Source organism: Globicephala melas, chromosome 2 (genome assembly GCF_963455315.2).
Source record: "Globicephala melas chromosome 2, mGloMel1.2, whole genome shotgun sequence".
Classification (NCBI taxonomy): Eukaryota; Metazoa; Chordata; class Mammalia; order Artiodactyla; family Delphinidae; genus Globicephala; species Globicephala melas.
In genome coordinates this window covers 7370951-7387180 of record NC_083315.2, presented here as the reverse complement: position 1 = coordinate 7387180, position 16230 = coordinate 7370951, and the positions used below count along the sequence as shown (strand labels likewise).

At 43.8% G+C, this 16230-nt stretch overlaps 1 protein-coding gene across 4 annotated transcripts in view; it reads right to left on the bottom strand.

Moving 5' to 3' along the window:
* Positions 1 to 16230, bottom strand: part of FAM107B (family with sequence similarity 107 member B) — a 219831-nt gene that overhangs the window by 24749 nt on the left and 178852 nt on the right. The window contains exon 1 of one of the 4 annotated variants that reach the window (XM_070044736.1): positions 14647 to 14753. The exons of 2 other annotated variants lie outside the window; for them this stretch is intronic. The gene's annotated coding sequence lies outside the window, so the exon portion shown is untranslated. Of the gene's footprint in view, positions 1 to 1670; positions 1898 to 14646; positions 14754 to 16230 lie in introns of those variants that run through there. One more of the 4 variants, XM_060292522.2, reaches the window with a different exon arrangement.

The following is a 16230-nucleotide window of genomic DNA, read 5'->3' as shown; positions in this document are numbered from 1 at the left end:
AAACACCTGGGCCTGAGTACGAATCGACAGGGATTTCAACCTGGAAGGACCTTAGCAAACCTCCTGCTTCCCAACTGCTACCTGGGGGGCAGATGTTCTTTCAGATCCAAGGTCCTGTGCTCTGGCCCCCAGGCCTGTCCACAGGGGCTGTCTGTGACCTGTAAGGCACTAGGGACAAAAAGCCACCACTGGATGCCTAGCAGAAAGCGCAGAAAACCTCCCAGTCCACGAATATGGGGTGCTCCTGGCTTCCTGGGGTACATTCTCCCCAGCCTCTCCCTGGAATTCAAAGCTGCTGTCCATCTCCTTCTTGATCTGAAAGCCAGCCCCTTGGACAACCCTCTCTCCTGGGCCTCCCTGCACCAGAGGCCCAGGTGCCCTCTTCCAGCCTGATCTCTTGGCACCAAGAGTTCTCAGGATCAGGCCCAGCCTAGACCCTTCTCTGGGTCCCCAACGCCCTCGGCCCTCCCTCTCTGTGAGCCATTTCTCGGTGGGATGCTTCCCTCTCCTGAATCTCCCCACGGCCACTCCCCCAGGCCATCTCCCTCTTGTCTGCAGTGCTGAGAACAATTTCACGCGGTACTCCCTTCCCGTGTGAACTTGACACTTACGAGTCAGTTCTTCATGCATCTCCAAGTGGTCCCCCTTGAAGGACCGATGTGCGTCCCTTCAGAAAGGAAAAGACCTCCGACTGACTTAAGTCATCCCCCCACCTGGAGCACAACGCCTCGCACTTATGCCATCCAAAGCGGAATTAGGCCCACTGTAAGCAGCTGACGAAGAAGAACCAGCAGGAAGCTGGGGCCACCGACGCCCTGTGCCTACGCTGAGCTCCAGGGGCCAGCGGTACATCTGGCTTTACTCCCTCCTGCGTTCCCAGCACTGGGCTGCGCGCCACCCCGTGGGCACCCGACAGAACTGCACCCAATAAAGGGGGCAGATGCTGAAGCAACAGAGAATCCAAACGAAGGAGCTCATCCCGGGAAGCTTTTCCTGATTCCTCTTGCAGTTTCCCTCCCTTCTGTCCCAACAGGATGCCGTTAACACTTCTCTAAGGATGCTCATGGCTGCCTGTATGAAAACTACAAGTTTGCTTATCCCTCACATTAAAGTTGCAAAGGAAAGGCCTGACTCTTCCTCATTTCTTATCCCCAGAAACACCACTATGAGCCTTCCGCGTACTGCTGAACTCAATTTGACCTGTTGACAAGTGAGGTGCACAGCTCAGGCTTACAGAAGGGGCCAGAAACAGGGGAGGGGGAGAGAGGGCACCTCATGCTTTGAACAGACTCTGTCCTCACTTGATCTTCAAAAAGCACAGAATGAGTGAGAGACAAAAGTTCCTGGTTCTCCTGATACAGATCAGCCCAGGGAACCAAATGCCCATTTTTCTAGCCCAGCAGATGATGCTCCCTCTTGCACAAGATGACTCCCCGAAACCCTCACTCAAAGTCCATAACGTGAATTGCTGCGTACGAGCTAGGAGTCTTTTGCCCCAGAAAGATAACTCAGATTGTTTTCTGCTGGGAAATAAATCTGAGTGCGCTGGCTTGCATAAATATTCCCGTGAAGTAATTAGCACTTCATCAACATGCAGCCCATCAATCTGCACAAACCTCTAAGCAACTGAAATGCTGTCCAATTAACAGATTTTTTAAATAATTGATTACCTTAAACTCATTAGCCTTAAAATTGCCATAGGCTGATAAATTACACTTATCAAATAACATTTGATAGATGACCATGAAGTGGTTCAGAGTCTCTCTCTCTCTCCTAGGTGAAGCAGCGTGATGAGATCTGAAGTCCAGGGATCCTTGATTCTACCCGTTGAAGAGTGTTCTGTGGTCTAACAGTGTCACCCAGTGGCAGAAGTCTCACAGTTGTGTTCAGAGCAGCTGTTGCTTTTTAAAAGTATTTGTCACATGTGTTTCTTTACTAAAAGGAAAAGAAGAAAACTATTTTGGGGGAATTGCTCTAAGAAAACTAGTGTGTGTAAATTCTAGAAAACACGGCACTGGCATAAGACAGCTCCCCTACGTCCAAGGTTACTTTGAAGCCTTTGGGGACCGTACAGACGTGTGCAGACATGACGAGAGACACAAGGGAAGTTCCTGTGACACAGGGACGGTGCAGGTTTGACATGAAATCAGTTCAGTGTCCCAGGGCTGAGCAATAGGGTCACCCCCTGCTGTCTGCTTTCTCGTCCACCATTCGGCCACTTCAATTCTCAAAACCCTGGCTCTCCCAGAACAAGGAGAAAAAAAACAGCCAATTCTGTTCCAAGGTTGACTATCTGATTTTAGAAGCTTATGAGGTGACGCTTAATTGAAAATAATAAATTATTTAACTTCCTTATCGGTACAAAGAGAAGGCTGGACCAGATAACCCTTGAGATCCCTTCCTGGTTCTAACATTCTGATAATACAGAAGAGTTCGGCTGGTCTGTCACTCCCCACAGCACAGGGGCTTCTGACCCAAGGCTGTGGAACTCTGGCCCCACCATCAGGGCCAGACAGACCACGGAGGTGCCCCAGTACGTTCCACGCACACCCCACCTCGGTCTCCACTCCTCTCGTTCCTGTCCCCAGTGCATCACATCTACGCTGAGCAGGCTTTCTGCTCGTGACTGCTGCACTTTCCCAGATGCAGCCACCCTCCCTCGAGTCCCTCTAGAAGAGTCTCAGCCACTTGGTCCAGGGCTAGAGCTGCCCACATAGGATGGGGTGCAGACTAGACTTTATTAAACCAAAACTCCCAATCCAGGGGGCTCCCAATACTCTAGTCAAGAATCACACATACACCATATACAATCAATAAAAACAAAGCATTGTTTATTCCTCTTTGCATAAAATCACCTACAGCAATTAGATATTACACTATAATTAAATTAATTCAAGTCTGACTCCTGAAACTACCCTGAAATCAAGCCACAATTCAGCCCTCTTTAGGATTGGTTCAAGATGGCGGAGTAGAAGGACGTGCTCTCACTCCCTCTTGTGACAGCACCGGAATCACAACTAACTGCTGAACAATCATCGACAGGAAGACACTGGAACTCACCAGAAAAGATACCCCACATCCAAAGACAAAGGAGAAGCCACGATGAGACGGTAGGAGGGGCGCAATCACAATAAAATCGAATCCCATAACCGCTGGGTAGGTGACTCACAGACTGGAGAACGCTTATACCACAGAAGTCCACCCACTGGAGTGAAGGTTCTGAGCCCCACGTGAGGCTTCCCAACCTGGGGGTCCAGCAACCAGAGGAGGAATTCCTAGAGAACCAGACTTTGAAGGCTAGTGGGATTTGATTGCAGGACTTCGACAGGACTGGGGGAAACAGACTCCACTCTTGCAGGGCACACACAAAGTAGTGTGCACATCGGGACCCAGGGGAAGGAGCAGTGACCCCAGGGGAGACTGAACCAGACCTACCTGCTAGTGTTGGAGGGTCTCCTGCAGAGGCAGGGGATGGCTGTGGCTCACCATGGGGACAAGGACACTGGCAGCAGCAGTTCTGGGAAGTACTCCTTGGCGTGAGCCCTCCCAGAGTCTGTCATTGGCCCCACCAAAGAGCCCAGGTAGGCTCCAGCGTTGGGTTGCCTCACGCAAAACAACCAACAGGGAGGGAACCCAGCCCCACCCATCAACAGTCAAATGGATCAAAGTTTTACTGAGCTCTGCCCATCAGAGCAACAGTCAGCTCTACCTACCACCAGTCCCTCCCATCAAGCCTCTTACATAGCCTCATCCACCAGAGGGCAGAGAGCAGAAGTAAGAAGAACTACAATCCTACAGCCTGTGGAACAAAAACCACATTCACAGAAAGATAGACAGAATGAAAAGGCAGAGGGCTATGTACCAGATGAAGGAAAAAGATAAAACCCCACAAAAACAACTAAATGAAGTGGAGATAGGCAACTTTCCAGAAAAAGAATTCAGAATAATGATAGTGAAGATGATCCAGGACCTTGGAAAAAGAATGGAGGCAAAGATCGAGAAAATGCAAGAAATGTTTAATAAAGACCTAGAAGAATTAAAGAACAAACACCTAGAAGAATTAAAGAACAAACACACAGAGATGAACAATACAATAAATGAGATGAAAAATACACTAGAAGCAATCAATAATGGAATAACTGAGGCAGAAGAACAGATAATTGATCTGGAAGACAGAACGGTGGAATTCACTGCAGGAGAACAGAATAAACAAAAAGGAATGAAAAGAAATGACAGACCTCTGGGATAACATTACATGCACCAACATTCAGATTATAGGGGTCCCAGAAGGAGAAGAGAGAGAGAAAGGACCCGACAAAATATTTGAAGAGATTACAGTCAAAAACTTCCCTGACATGGGAAAGGAAATAGCCACCCAAATACAGGAAGTGCAGAGAGTCCTAGGCAGGATAAACCCAAGGAGAAACATGCTGACACACACAGTAATCAAACTGACAAAAATTAAAGACAAAGAAAAATTATTAAAAGCAAAAAGGAAAAAACAACAAATAACATACAAGGGAACTCCCATAAGGTAAACAGCTGATTTCTCAACAGAAACTCTACAGGCCAGAAGGGAGTGGCACAATATATTTAAAGGGATGAAAGGGAAGAACCTACAACCAGGATTACTCTACCCAGCAAGGATCTCACTCAGGTTTGACGGAGAAATCAAAAGCTTTACAGACAAGCAAAAGCTAAGAGAATTCAGCACCACCAAACCAGCTCTACAACAAATGCTAAAGGAACTTCTCTAAGTGGGAAACACAAGAGAAGAAAAGGACCTACAAAAACAATTAAGAAAATGGTAATAGGAACATACATATCAATAATTACCTTAAATATGAATGGATTAAATGCTCCAACCAAAAGACACAGGCTCGCTGAACGGATACAAAAACAAGATCCATATATATGCTGTCTACAAGAGACCCACTTCAGACCTAGGGACACATTCAGACTGAAAGTGAGGGGATGGAAAAAGATATTCCATGCAAATGGAAATCAAAAGAAAGCTGGAGTAGCAATACTCATATCAGATAAAATAGACTTTAAAATAAAGAATGTTACAAGAGACAAGGAAGGATGCTACATAATGATCAAGGAATCAATCCAAGAAGCAGATATAACAATTATAAATATACATGCACCCAACACAGGAGCGCCTCAATACATAAGGCAAATGCCAACAGCTATAAAAGAGGAAGTCGGCAGTAACACAGTAACAGTGGGGGACTTTAACACCAATGGACACATCATCCAGAAAGGACATTAATAAGGAAACACAAGCTTTAAATGACACAATAGACCAGACAGATTTAATTGATATTTATAGGACATTCCATCCAAAAACAGCAAATTACACTTTCTTCTCAAGTGCACATGGAAAATTCTCCAGGATAGATCATATCTTGGGTCACAAATCAAGCCTCAGTAAATTTAAGAAAACTGAAATCATATTAAGCATCTTTTCCAACCACAATGCTATGAGATTAGAAATCAATTACAGGGGAAAAAAACGTAAAAAACACAAACACATGGGAGCTAAACAATACGTTACTAAATATCCAAAAGATCACTGAAGAAATCAAAGAGGAAATCGAAAAATACCTGGAGACACATGACAATGAAAACACGACGATCCAAAACCTATGGGATACAGCAAAAGCAGTTCTAAGAGGGAAGTTTACAGCAATAAAATCCTATCTCAAGAAACAAAAAAAATCTCAAATAAACAATCTAACCTTACACCTAAAGGACCTAAAGAAAGAAGAACAAACAAAACCCAAAGTTAGCAGAAGGAAAGAAATCATAAAGAGCAGAGCAGAAATAAATGAAACAGAAACAAAGAAAACAATAGCAAAGATCAATAAAACTAAAAGCTGGTTCTTTGGGAAGATAAACAAAATTGATAAACCATTAGCCAGCCTCATCACGAAAAAAAGGGAGAGGACTCAACTCAGTAAAATTAGAAATGAAAAAGGAGAAGTTACAATAGACACCGCAGAAATACAAAGCATCATAAGAGACTACTACAAGCAACTCTATGCCAATAAAATGGACAACCTGGAAGAAATGGACAAATTCTTAGAAAGGTATAACCTTCCAAGACTGAACCATGATGAAATAGAAAATACGAACAGACAAATCACAAGTAATGAAATTGAAAATGTGATTAAAAATCTTCCAACAAACAAAAGTCCAGGACCAGATGGCTTCACAGGCGAATTCTAGCAAACATTTAGAGAAGAGCTAACACCCATCCTTCTCAAACTCTTCCAAAAAATTGCAGAGGAAGGAACACTCCCAAACTCATTCTATGAGGCCACCATCAACCTGATACCAAAATCAGACAAACATGCAACAAAAAAAGAAAATTACAGGCCAATATCACTGATGAATATAGATGCAAAAATCCTCAACAAAATACTAGCAAACAGAATCCAACGACACATTAAAAGGATCATACATCATGATCAAGTGGGATTTATCCCAGGGATGCAAAGATTCTCCAATATATGCAAATCAATCAATGTGATACACCATATTAACAAACTGAAGAATAAAAACTATATGATCATCTCAATAGATGCAGAAAAAGCTTTTGACAAAATTCAACATCCATTTATGATAAAAACCCTCCAGAAAGTGGGGACAGAGGGAACCTCCCTCAACATAATAAAGGCCATATACGACAAAACCACAGCAAACATCATTCTCAGTGGTGAGAGGTGAAAGCATTTCCTCCAAGGTCAGGAACAAGACAAGGATGTCCACTCTCACCAGTCTTATTCAACATAGTTTTGGAAGTCCTAGCCATGGCAATCAGAGAAGAAAAAGAAATAAAAGGAATTCAAATTGGAAAAGAAGAAGTAAAACTGTCGCTGTTTGCAGATGACATGATACTATACATGGAGAATCCTAAAGATGCCACCAGAAAACTACTAGAGCTAATCAATGAATTTGGTAAAGCTGCAGGATACTAAATAAAGCACAGAAGTCTCTTGCATTCCTATACAATAACGACAAAAGATCAGAAAGAGAGATTAAGGCAACAATCCCATTCACCACTGCAACAAAAAGAATAAAATACCTAGGAGTAAACCTACCTAAGGAGGTAAAAGACCTGTATGCAGAAAACTATAAGACATTGATGAAAGAAATCAAAGATGACACAAATAGATGGAGAGATATACCATGTTCTTGGATTGGAAGAATCAATACCGTGAAAATGACTATACTACCCAAAGCAACCTACAGATTCAATGCAATCCCTATCAAATTATCAACAGCATATTTTACGGAACCAGAACAAAAAAATCTTAAAATTTGTACAGAGACACAAAAGCCTGAATAGCCAAAGCAATCTTGAAGGAAAAAAAGCGGAGCTGGAGGGGCTTCCCTGGTGGCTCAGTGGTTGAGAGTCCGCCTGCCAATGCAGGGGACATGGGTTCATGCCCCAGTCTGGAAAAATCCCTCATGCCGCAGAGCGGCTGGGCCCATGAGCCATGGCCACTGAGCCTGCACGTCCGGAGCCTGTGCTCCGCAACGGGAGAGGCCACAAAAGTGAGAGGCCCACGTACCGCAAAAAAAACACGGAGCTGGAGAAATCAGACTCCCTGACTTCAGAGTATACTAAAAAGCTACAGTAATCAAGAACAATATGGTACTAGCACAAGAAGAGAAATATAGATCAATGGTACAGGATGGAAAGCCCAGAGAAACCCACACACCTATGGTCAACTAATCTATGATAAAGGAGGCAAGGATATACAATGGAGAAAAGACAGTCTCTTCAATAAGTGGTGCTGGGAAAACTGAACAGCTACATTTAAATGAAAGAAATTAGAACACTCCCTAACACCATACACAAAAATAATCTCAAAATGGATTAAAGACCTAAGTGTAAGATCGGACACTATAAAACTCTTAGAGGAAAACATAGGAAGAACACTCTTTGACATAAATCACAACAAGATCTTTTTGACCCACCTCCTAGAGTAATGGAAATAAAAACAAAAATAAACAAATGGGACCTAGTGAAACTTAAAAGCTTTTGCACAGCAGAGGAAACTATAAACAAGATGAAAAGACAACCCTCAGAATGGGAGAAAACATTTGCAAACGAATCAACGGACAAAGGATTAATCTCCAAAATATATAAATAGCTCATGCAGCTCAATATTAAAAAAACAAACAACTCAATCAAAAACTGGGCAAAAGACCTAAGTAGACATTTCTCCAAAGAAGACATACAGATGGCCAAGAGGCACATGAAAAGCTGCTCAACATCACTTATTATTAGAGAAATGCAAATCAAAAGTACAATGAGGTATCACCTCACACCGGGCAGAATGGCCATCATCAGAAAATCTACAAACAACAAACGCTGGAGAGGATGTGGAGAAAAGGGAACCCTCTTGCACTGTTGGTGGGAATGTAAACTGATACAGCCACTATGGAGGACAGTATGGAGGTTCCTTAAAAAAATAAAAATAGAATTACCATATGATCCAGCAATCCCACTACTGGGCATATACCCAGAGAAAACCACAATTCAAAAAGAGTCATGTACCACAATGTTCACTGCAGCACTATTTACAATAGCCAGGTCATGGAATCAAACTAAATGCCCATCAACAGACGAATGGATAAAGAAGATGTGGTACATATATACAATGGAATATTACTCAGCCATAAAAAGGAACAAAACTGGGTCATTTGTAGAGATGTGGATGGACCTAGAGACTGTCATACAGAGTGAAGTAAGTCAGAAAGAGAAAAACAAATATCATATATTAATGCATATATGTGGAATCTAGAAAAATGGTACAGATGAACCCATTTGCAAGGCAGAAATAGAGACACAGACGTGGAGAACAAAAAATATGGGCACCAAGCAGGGGACGTGGTGGTGGTGGTGTGATGAATTGGGAGATTGGGATTGACGTATATACACTAATATGTATAAAATAGATAACTAATAAGAATGTGTCATATAAAAAGTAAATTAAATTTTAAAAAATTCAGCCCTCTTGCTTCTCCTCTAGTTTCTCTTGACATGTCTTTGCCTTCTCTATAAATCCATCTTCTTCCTGCCAACTCCCACCAAAGTCCAAATACACAGGAGCTTCAGAGAGTCAATGACAGTTCTTTCTCATTGCCTTACGTTCAGAAAATCACTGTCTACTCTCATAGACTACTCGTAAGAAGATATATTTTTGCCACTTCCTGTCTGAAGAATGTGTGGGCAGTGTGTGACAAAAGGCTTGAACACGTACATACCCGTGAATCTGGTAATTCCCCTTGCAGGAATTACTCCAAGGAGGTAATCAGACAAGGACACAAAACATATAAAAATATGTGTAAGAATAGTTTATGTATGATTTATGATAGTGAAAAAGGAAAGAAACCACTTAGATGTCTAATAATGCGATACAGTGCAGCTTTAATAAAATCATATTGTTAGAATAAATAATGAAAGGGGAAATATTCACGATGTATCAAATGAGAGAAAAATTTCAGGTTCCAAAACAGCATGTCCTTTATTTTCTAGTCTGTGCGTTTGCATGAACAAAAGCTATTCAGAGTGTCACCCAATGACCAGCAGTATCCGCATCGCCAGGGAGCTTGTTCAGTGCAAATGCCCTAGCTGAAAGGCACTGGATCAGAATCGCTGGGGCAGGGCACAGAGATCTGTTTTTTTGTTTACTGTGTGCCACACCACCTCTGAGGTAGATACTAAAATTTGCCCCATTGTGCAGATGGGGAAATTGAGGCCCAGAGAGACTAGGTAACTTAGCCAAGGCTGCAAAGCCAGTAAGTGGCAGCTCGCACAGCTAGCTCCAGAGTCCGCACTCCGCACCCCTCTGCTCTAGGGCCTCTCTAGGATAAATCTTATATTTGGAAGTGTGCTCTGTGCTGCTTCCCCGAAATCAACAGCATGATGCAACCCACCCATCCTTGTGTCTTCTTCCTAGTGTTTCAGCACTTCTGTTACAAAGTTATTGATGGGGGAAAGAGGCGTTGCCACTATCGCTGGTACCACCATTGACAAACCCCGTGGAGAAGACCTGCCTGAAGTCTTTAAAAAGATGGTTTGATTTAAGTGCACATTAAATAACAGCCCACATTAGCAGAAACAACCTTAATGCCCTTGAGTGACAGCATGGAGCGTGATACGGGTTTAACACGGAAGGCCTTCCTATCACCAGCTAGAGTGGGGCTGTCACTGGCGATTCCATAAACACCCTTGACAAACCACCCGTCCTATCATCTTTGAAATTATGCAACTTTTGATCGATTTCTTTTACTTTTTTGTCTTCTGCCTTCAAAATTTGCATGTAACGTAATACTTTGATTTTTATATGATGCTATTTTATATTCACAAAATTCAAGTTTGCACACAAACGCCACCAGCCTTTATTCCCAAACTGCAAATTTCTGAATAAAGGAGCCTACCTTGGCACATTTACTGTATGTGATTTTCTAGGGAGGAAACACCTCAGTCATTCATTTCAGGAGACTACCAAGGGGACGGACGGACTGGGAAGATGGTGGGCTTAGGCCTGGTCCCTCCTGAGAGGAAGGAAACCACACAGACCAGAAAAAAACTTCCTGCTGGACCAACTTTCAAAGCCCTCAAATATTCCTGTCTTCAAGAGCGGAATAATAATTTCATAAAATGCATGACCTGGTCCAGCTGGGCACCCAAACAAATATTTTCAAAAGCGGAGACTATCTTCAAAAGGACTCAATTTAGAAAGAGCAGAGACCATCTGCTCAACTTCCCCAGCACCACACATGAGGAAACTGAGGCCCAGAGATACTGAAGCTTGGCTAAGTTCACACAGAAAGTGGCCACGCCTGGACTGAAACCCGTGTCTGCCTCTGGCCCTCACTTGGCTGGACTATACCGCCTCTCGCACTTCTGACTCCTATACTGAATTTTCTAAATTGATTTTCTACATTTCCTACTCATTTTGGGGGGGTGGTGTTTTTGACACTAACATCACCATTAACATTACCATCAATAACGGGATGGCATCTTTGAAGATGATAATATGTTTCAGTTATAAGTAGCCACACTTCCATCTGCTTCTATATCCTGCCAAATTCCAGAAAACTACAAAGTCACTGTGATGATAAAAAAAAAAAAATGCCTCTTAGGGTAGGAGAAAACGACTCATTTGCCTTTTTTTTTTTAACCTGATATTGACACTGAGTAACCATAACATTAAAAACCAGTGACTGCTCAGACACCGTGGCTTAAGACACCCTCTTTAGACTCTCCATCTTATCCTTCTCCTATTAAAACCTACCCTTCCTCAAGCATCAATAAACTACTGGATCAAATCAAATAAACTACTGGAAAAGTGAAAATCAGCCCTACTGACAACAGGAGAAGTAAGGACAGGCCTTACTGACAACCGACCCCAATATGCCATCAGGACATAAAGAAAGCTCAGCATAGGACCCAGACGCTGACCTCCACAAAAATGAATGGCCATCCTCCTTTCTCAAGAACCTAAGACTGCTAATTCTTTACTAAGTTACAACTCTAACCCCACTTTAATGTCCGGCCTCCTATATATAAAAATTGTTAAGATACCCAATCACTGAACTGTGACTGCTTCCCGACCACATCCAGCCCGGGTCTGGCCCCGTTTCTTTAACCCCATCTTCAAAGCACCCAGCATAAGCAAAGACGCAACTCTGCCTTTCGCAGAGAATCCCAGCACTCTTCCAGGCTACACTCGCCCCGCTGCAGAAGCTAAATGAACCGAACCTCTCTACAGTGACACGTGCATTCCTGGAGGTTGCTGGCTGGTGGGATTCCATACTCGTTTGTCTTACTAAGTTACTAGTAACATTAGAGTAGAAAGAACCTCAAATAAAAGGTCCACAAACCTAAATCCTGACTTATCACTTCTCTACGTCTGTTTCCTTGCTGGTAAAATGACAGCCAGTTATCCTATATTTTACAACTTTTCATCTCAAATACGCTGTATTTCAGCCATATTGTGGGTCAAAGAGGTTTATTTCCATTGAAGAAGGTGCTCTGACTTCCAGTCACTCAACTTAACTTTTTCACTTTTGAAATACAGCACAGCTAGAGTTTGTCTGGAAAACTTTTTTCACTCTTAAAGAGATCTTCATGCAAGAAACAATGGTTACAATTATGTGTTTTTCTGAATGGTTCATTAACATGTTCCCTAATTACACGAATATAAGTTGACATTTGATTTCTGCTTCCACCGTGAAAAATTAGTGTGAGGATTGGGGCACATCTCCGTCTGGGTCTTTGGAGGATCAACTGGCGCTAACTAAACCTCAGAGAGCAGCTATGGGCACAGCCCAGGTCCTTTTAATTAAAGTCTGTTTTCTCACCTACCCCTCTTCTGGTTACCCCGTGGGCTTTCTGTGAACAACAAACAGCCAGTCTTGTTATGAGGACACCAAAACCAAGAAAGGATTATTAAGCCCACTGTTGTCAGCAAGGCCAGAACCATGAGTGTCCCTCCTCTGTATGAGCCTCGGGTCAGGCCCTAAAGATCTAGGGAGGAGTGAGACATGGTCCCTGCCATCCAGGGCTCACAGCTAGTGGAGAAGACAGGCCCACAATCACTAGTGTGATACATACACTTTGAGGGTGGGAAGGCCGGGGAGGTCTCTGGGAGTTCTTCCTAAGACTGTACCTCCTTCCAGCTCCAAAAGGAGGAAGGTTCTCCCCTTGTGACTCCATCAATGAGGATGCTCTGGGCCACATGCAACAACACCTGCCTCTAAGGAGCTGCAACCACAGGGGCTCGTTTTTACCTCTCGTAAGAATGTGGTATCAGGCTGTGCAAGGCTGCTTCAGAGCTCAGTGGTGTCATGGGGGCTCTGGGGTCTTCTCATTGCTCTGCTCAGTAGTCCCAGCACCTCCAGGAGGAAGGGCAGACTGGCAAAGCCCCCCCACACTGGGTCTCTTTATCTTGGAGGGAAGCCACTCCCAGAAGCCCCCGGGGGGCCTTCTGACACCTCATTGGCTAGAGCTACATCGTGTCATCACCATAGCAACAAAGGACGCTGGGAAAATGGGGACGTGGCATTCCAGCACTGAAGAGGGGACAGCAGTGGCTGTTAGGTAGACAACCAACCCTGCCACACACAGACGGTTATGGGGGGAATGTGTCCCCCAATATTCATACGTTGAAGCCCCACCCCCCAATGTGACAGTAAGTGGAGGTGGGGCCTTTGTGAGGTGATTAGGAGTAGAGGAGGGCATGGGGGGGCCCATGATGGGACCAGAGTCCTTATAGGAGGACAAGACACCAGAGCTGGCATCTCCCCCTACCCCTGCCATGTAAGGACATGGTAAGAAGGCTGCTGTCTGTAAGCCAAGAAGAGAGTCCTCACCAGGAATCTTGGACGTCCAGCCTCCAGAACTGTGAGAACTAAGTATCTGTTGCTTAGCCCACTCAGCCTATGGTATTTTGTTATGGCAGCCCGAGCTGACTAGGACACAAATCCAATTCAACTGTCTTCAAAGGCACTCCAGCCTCCGGACAAGGGGCTCATCAGGCCCCTCCGGGTAAGGTCAGCAGCAACTCTGCACCTCAGCTCCAAAGCTGAAAGGGACACTAGAGCAACGACCATTTCTTAGAAGTGCTCAGTCCTCACAGCATCTGTAATAATGTTGCAGTAAGCAACAAAGACGGGGGACCTTTTACTGGGAGCCCTTTCAGCCTTTAGCTTTGCCTTCTGCACAAAACCTCCCTTTCTAAACTACCGGGATTTTGGCAAAAGTTCAAACGTAAACACATGTGTAGCGGGCGCTGGCCCCGGAACGAGGGAGTAAACTGCGCTGACTCTTCCCTTTCTCTGCTTGAACTCCACGTATTAATTCAACTCCCTCAGGAGGCCTGTCATGCTAGGACGCCAGGCCTTACCGTTTTCCCACAGGCTTTCCTTCAGCCCCAGGAAAACAAAAACAAGGCACCCCCAGCCCCGTGCGGCTGTCTACGCACCCTAAACGGTTATTTCAGTCACCCCCATCTCACAGGCCCACCCAGCCCGGAAACTGGATACAATCTCCCTTGGGCCTCCACTGGAGCCCTTTCTCTACATGCAGTTAATAGGCAGCGGAAAACCTCCCAAAATAAGAATTGGGAAAAACTGACAGCAACCTACTTGGCAAACAGGGAACACAGAAAAACAAAAGCCTAAAAAGACGGAGCCTGCATTTAAACCAGCAGACACCAGGGGCCACGATGTCTGAGAAGCATAACAGCCTTTCTTCTTGCTGGAATGGAAGGGGGCTCACTGTTCATTAGAAAATAGTCAAGATTTCAAAAATTTATCTATTCCTAGAATAAACAGAGGCCTTAGATAATCACTTACTTGAGTAATGAGCAACAGATACACCATTCACGTTCCAGATCCTATAGAAGTTGAGTGATATTATTCATCTTCCTTCCAACAAGATGTTTTAAGGGTGTTTATGTTCAAACATAAATTGTTTTAAGTACAACTTATGACGATTGCAAGACTCTCCTATTTACTTGGTAGCTTCCATCCTCAAGGAAATTCTCTCTTAAAATAAAGCCTTAACCATCACCCCTTCCTCCCCGCATCCAAGTATGTAGAACTCAAACCACTTACCCCTGTGTCTACAGCCCCCAGGTCCTCAGCCAACAGGGATTAGGACGTGTGCCCTGAGTACCAACACATCCTCCACCAGGCTACTCACTCTGGCATCACAATCAAATCTGCTGCTAACCTGTTATACTAGTTGTTTTACATGCTTTCCCCAAGTCTTGACACAACTGCAGAAGCAGTACTGATTAAGTAAAAGAACAGGACAGGCTGGTAACTAGTAAACGCTCTGCCCGAACCCAGTTCCACAGGAAATGGAGAACTCGCTTCTCTCTCCTTCTGAAGTTACCCAAGTTTGAAATGTTTTCATTTCTTTTGTTGCAACAGGACTCCTTACTCAAGAACTTGGCATCCAGAAACTTCCCATCAGCTTCCGACTACTCTCACAGCTCCTGTCCAAAAGTTCAGAACTTTAACTGTGTCTGTTTTAAACTCCACGCGTAATAGAAGCTACTGGTTAATTAAATGAAAAGGGCAAGGACAAATGACATATCAACACATCCATAATGAAAATTTGTCCTCTACTTACAACCAGTTATAAAGGAAATCATCAGTCGCTTCCGGAAGAACAGTTATAAAATAATTTAACAAGAAACTACAGATGTATCATGACACCTAACTACTTCCCTTATGCCTTAAAAAAACAAAACAAACAAAAAAAGAATCTGAAAAGCTTAAGATAGGATAGTTTTACCTACTTTAATGAAGTATTCAAAAGTAAAATGCAGCCAAAGGCCATGAAAAATAAGATGCTTCTTTTAAAAAGTTTTCAAGGTAATTCAATGAACAAAAATCTCTACCCTTTAGTTTGTAATCTTACAAATGTCAAACTGAGTAAGAACCCAAGTATTTAAGAGTCCAATTTAAGATTTTTAAATTCAGTCTACAGTACAAAATCTACAAACACAACAGTACATGTGATGTGATAATTAGGAAGGACCCTATCAACTTTACTTTCGTAATTTCATCCATGAAGCTTCAGAGCTGAAGTCATAAACATTTTTTCTTTCTTTCTTTTAACAGGTTTGTGTGTGTGTGTGTGTGTGTGTGTGTGCGCGCGCGCGCGTGCGCGTGTGTGTTTTGACGGTGTTGCGTCTTCATTGCTGCACGCGGGCTTTCTCTAGTTGCGGCGAGCGGGGGCTACTCTTCGTTGCGATGCGCAGGCTTCTCATCGCAGTGGCTTCTCTTGTTGCAGAGCACAGGCTTCAGTAGTTGTGGCACATGGGCTCAGTAGTTGTGGCTCACGGGCTCTAGAGCACAGGCTCAGTAGTTGTGGAGCATGGGCTTAGTTGCTCCGTGGCATGTGGGATCTTCCCGGACCAGGGCTCGAACCCGTGTCCCCTGCATTAGCAGGCGGATGCTTAACCACTGCGCCACCAGGGAAGTCCCAATCTTATTTTCCATTTATAAAATATATATTAGCTCTGGGGGAAAAAAATCTGAGTTACCACTGAGTGTTCCTAAATTTCATTCTGTGAGCCATGTAGGAAAATCAATGTTAAGGACTCAGTGGAACTTCCCTTCTATATAACATTTAAACTTGCTCTAAAGCTGATAAACTTTCTAAAATACCTCAGATCGATGGCTTTC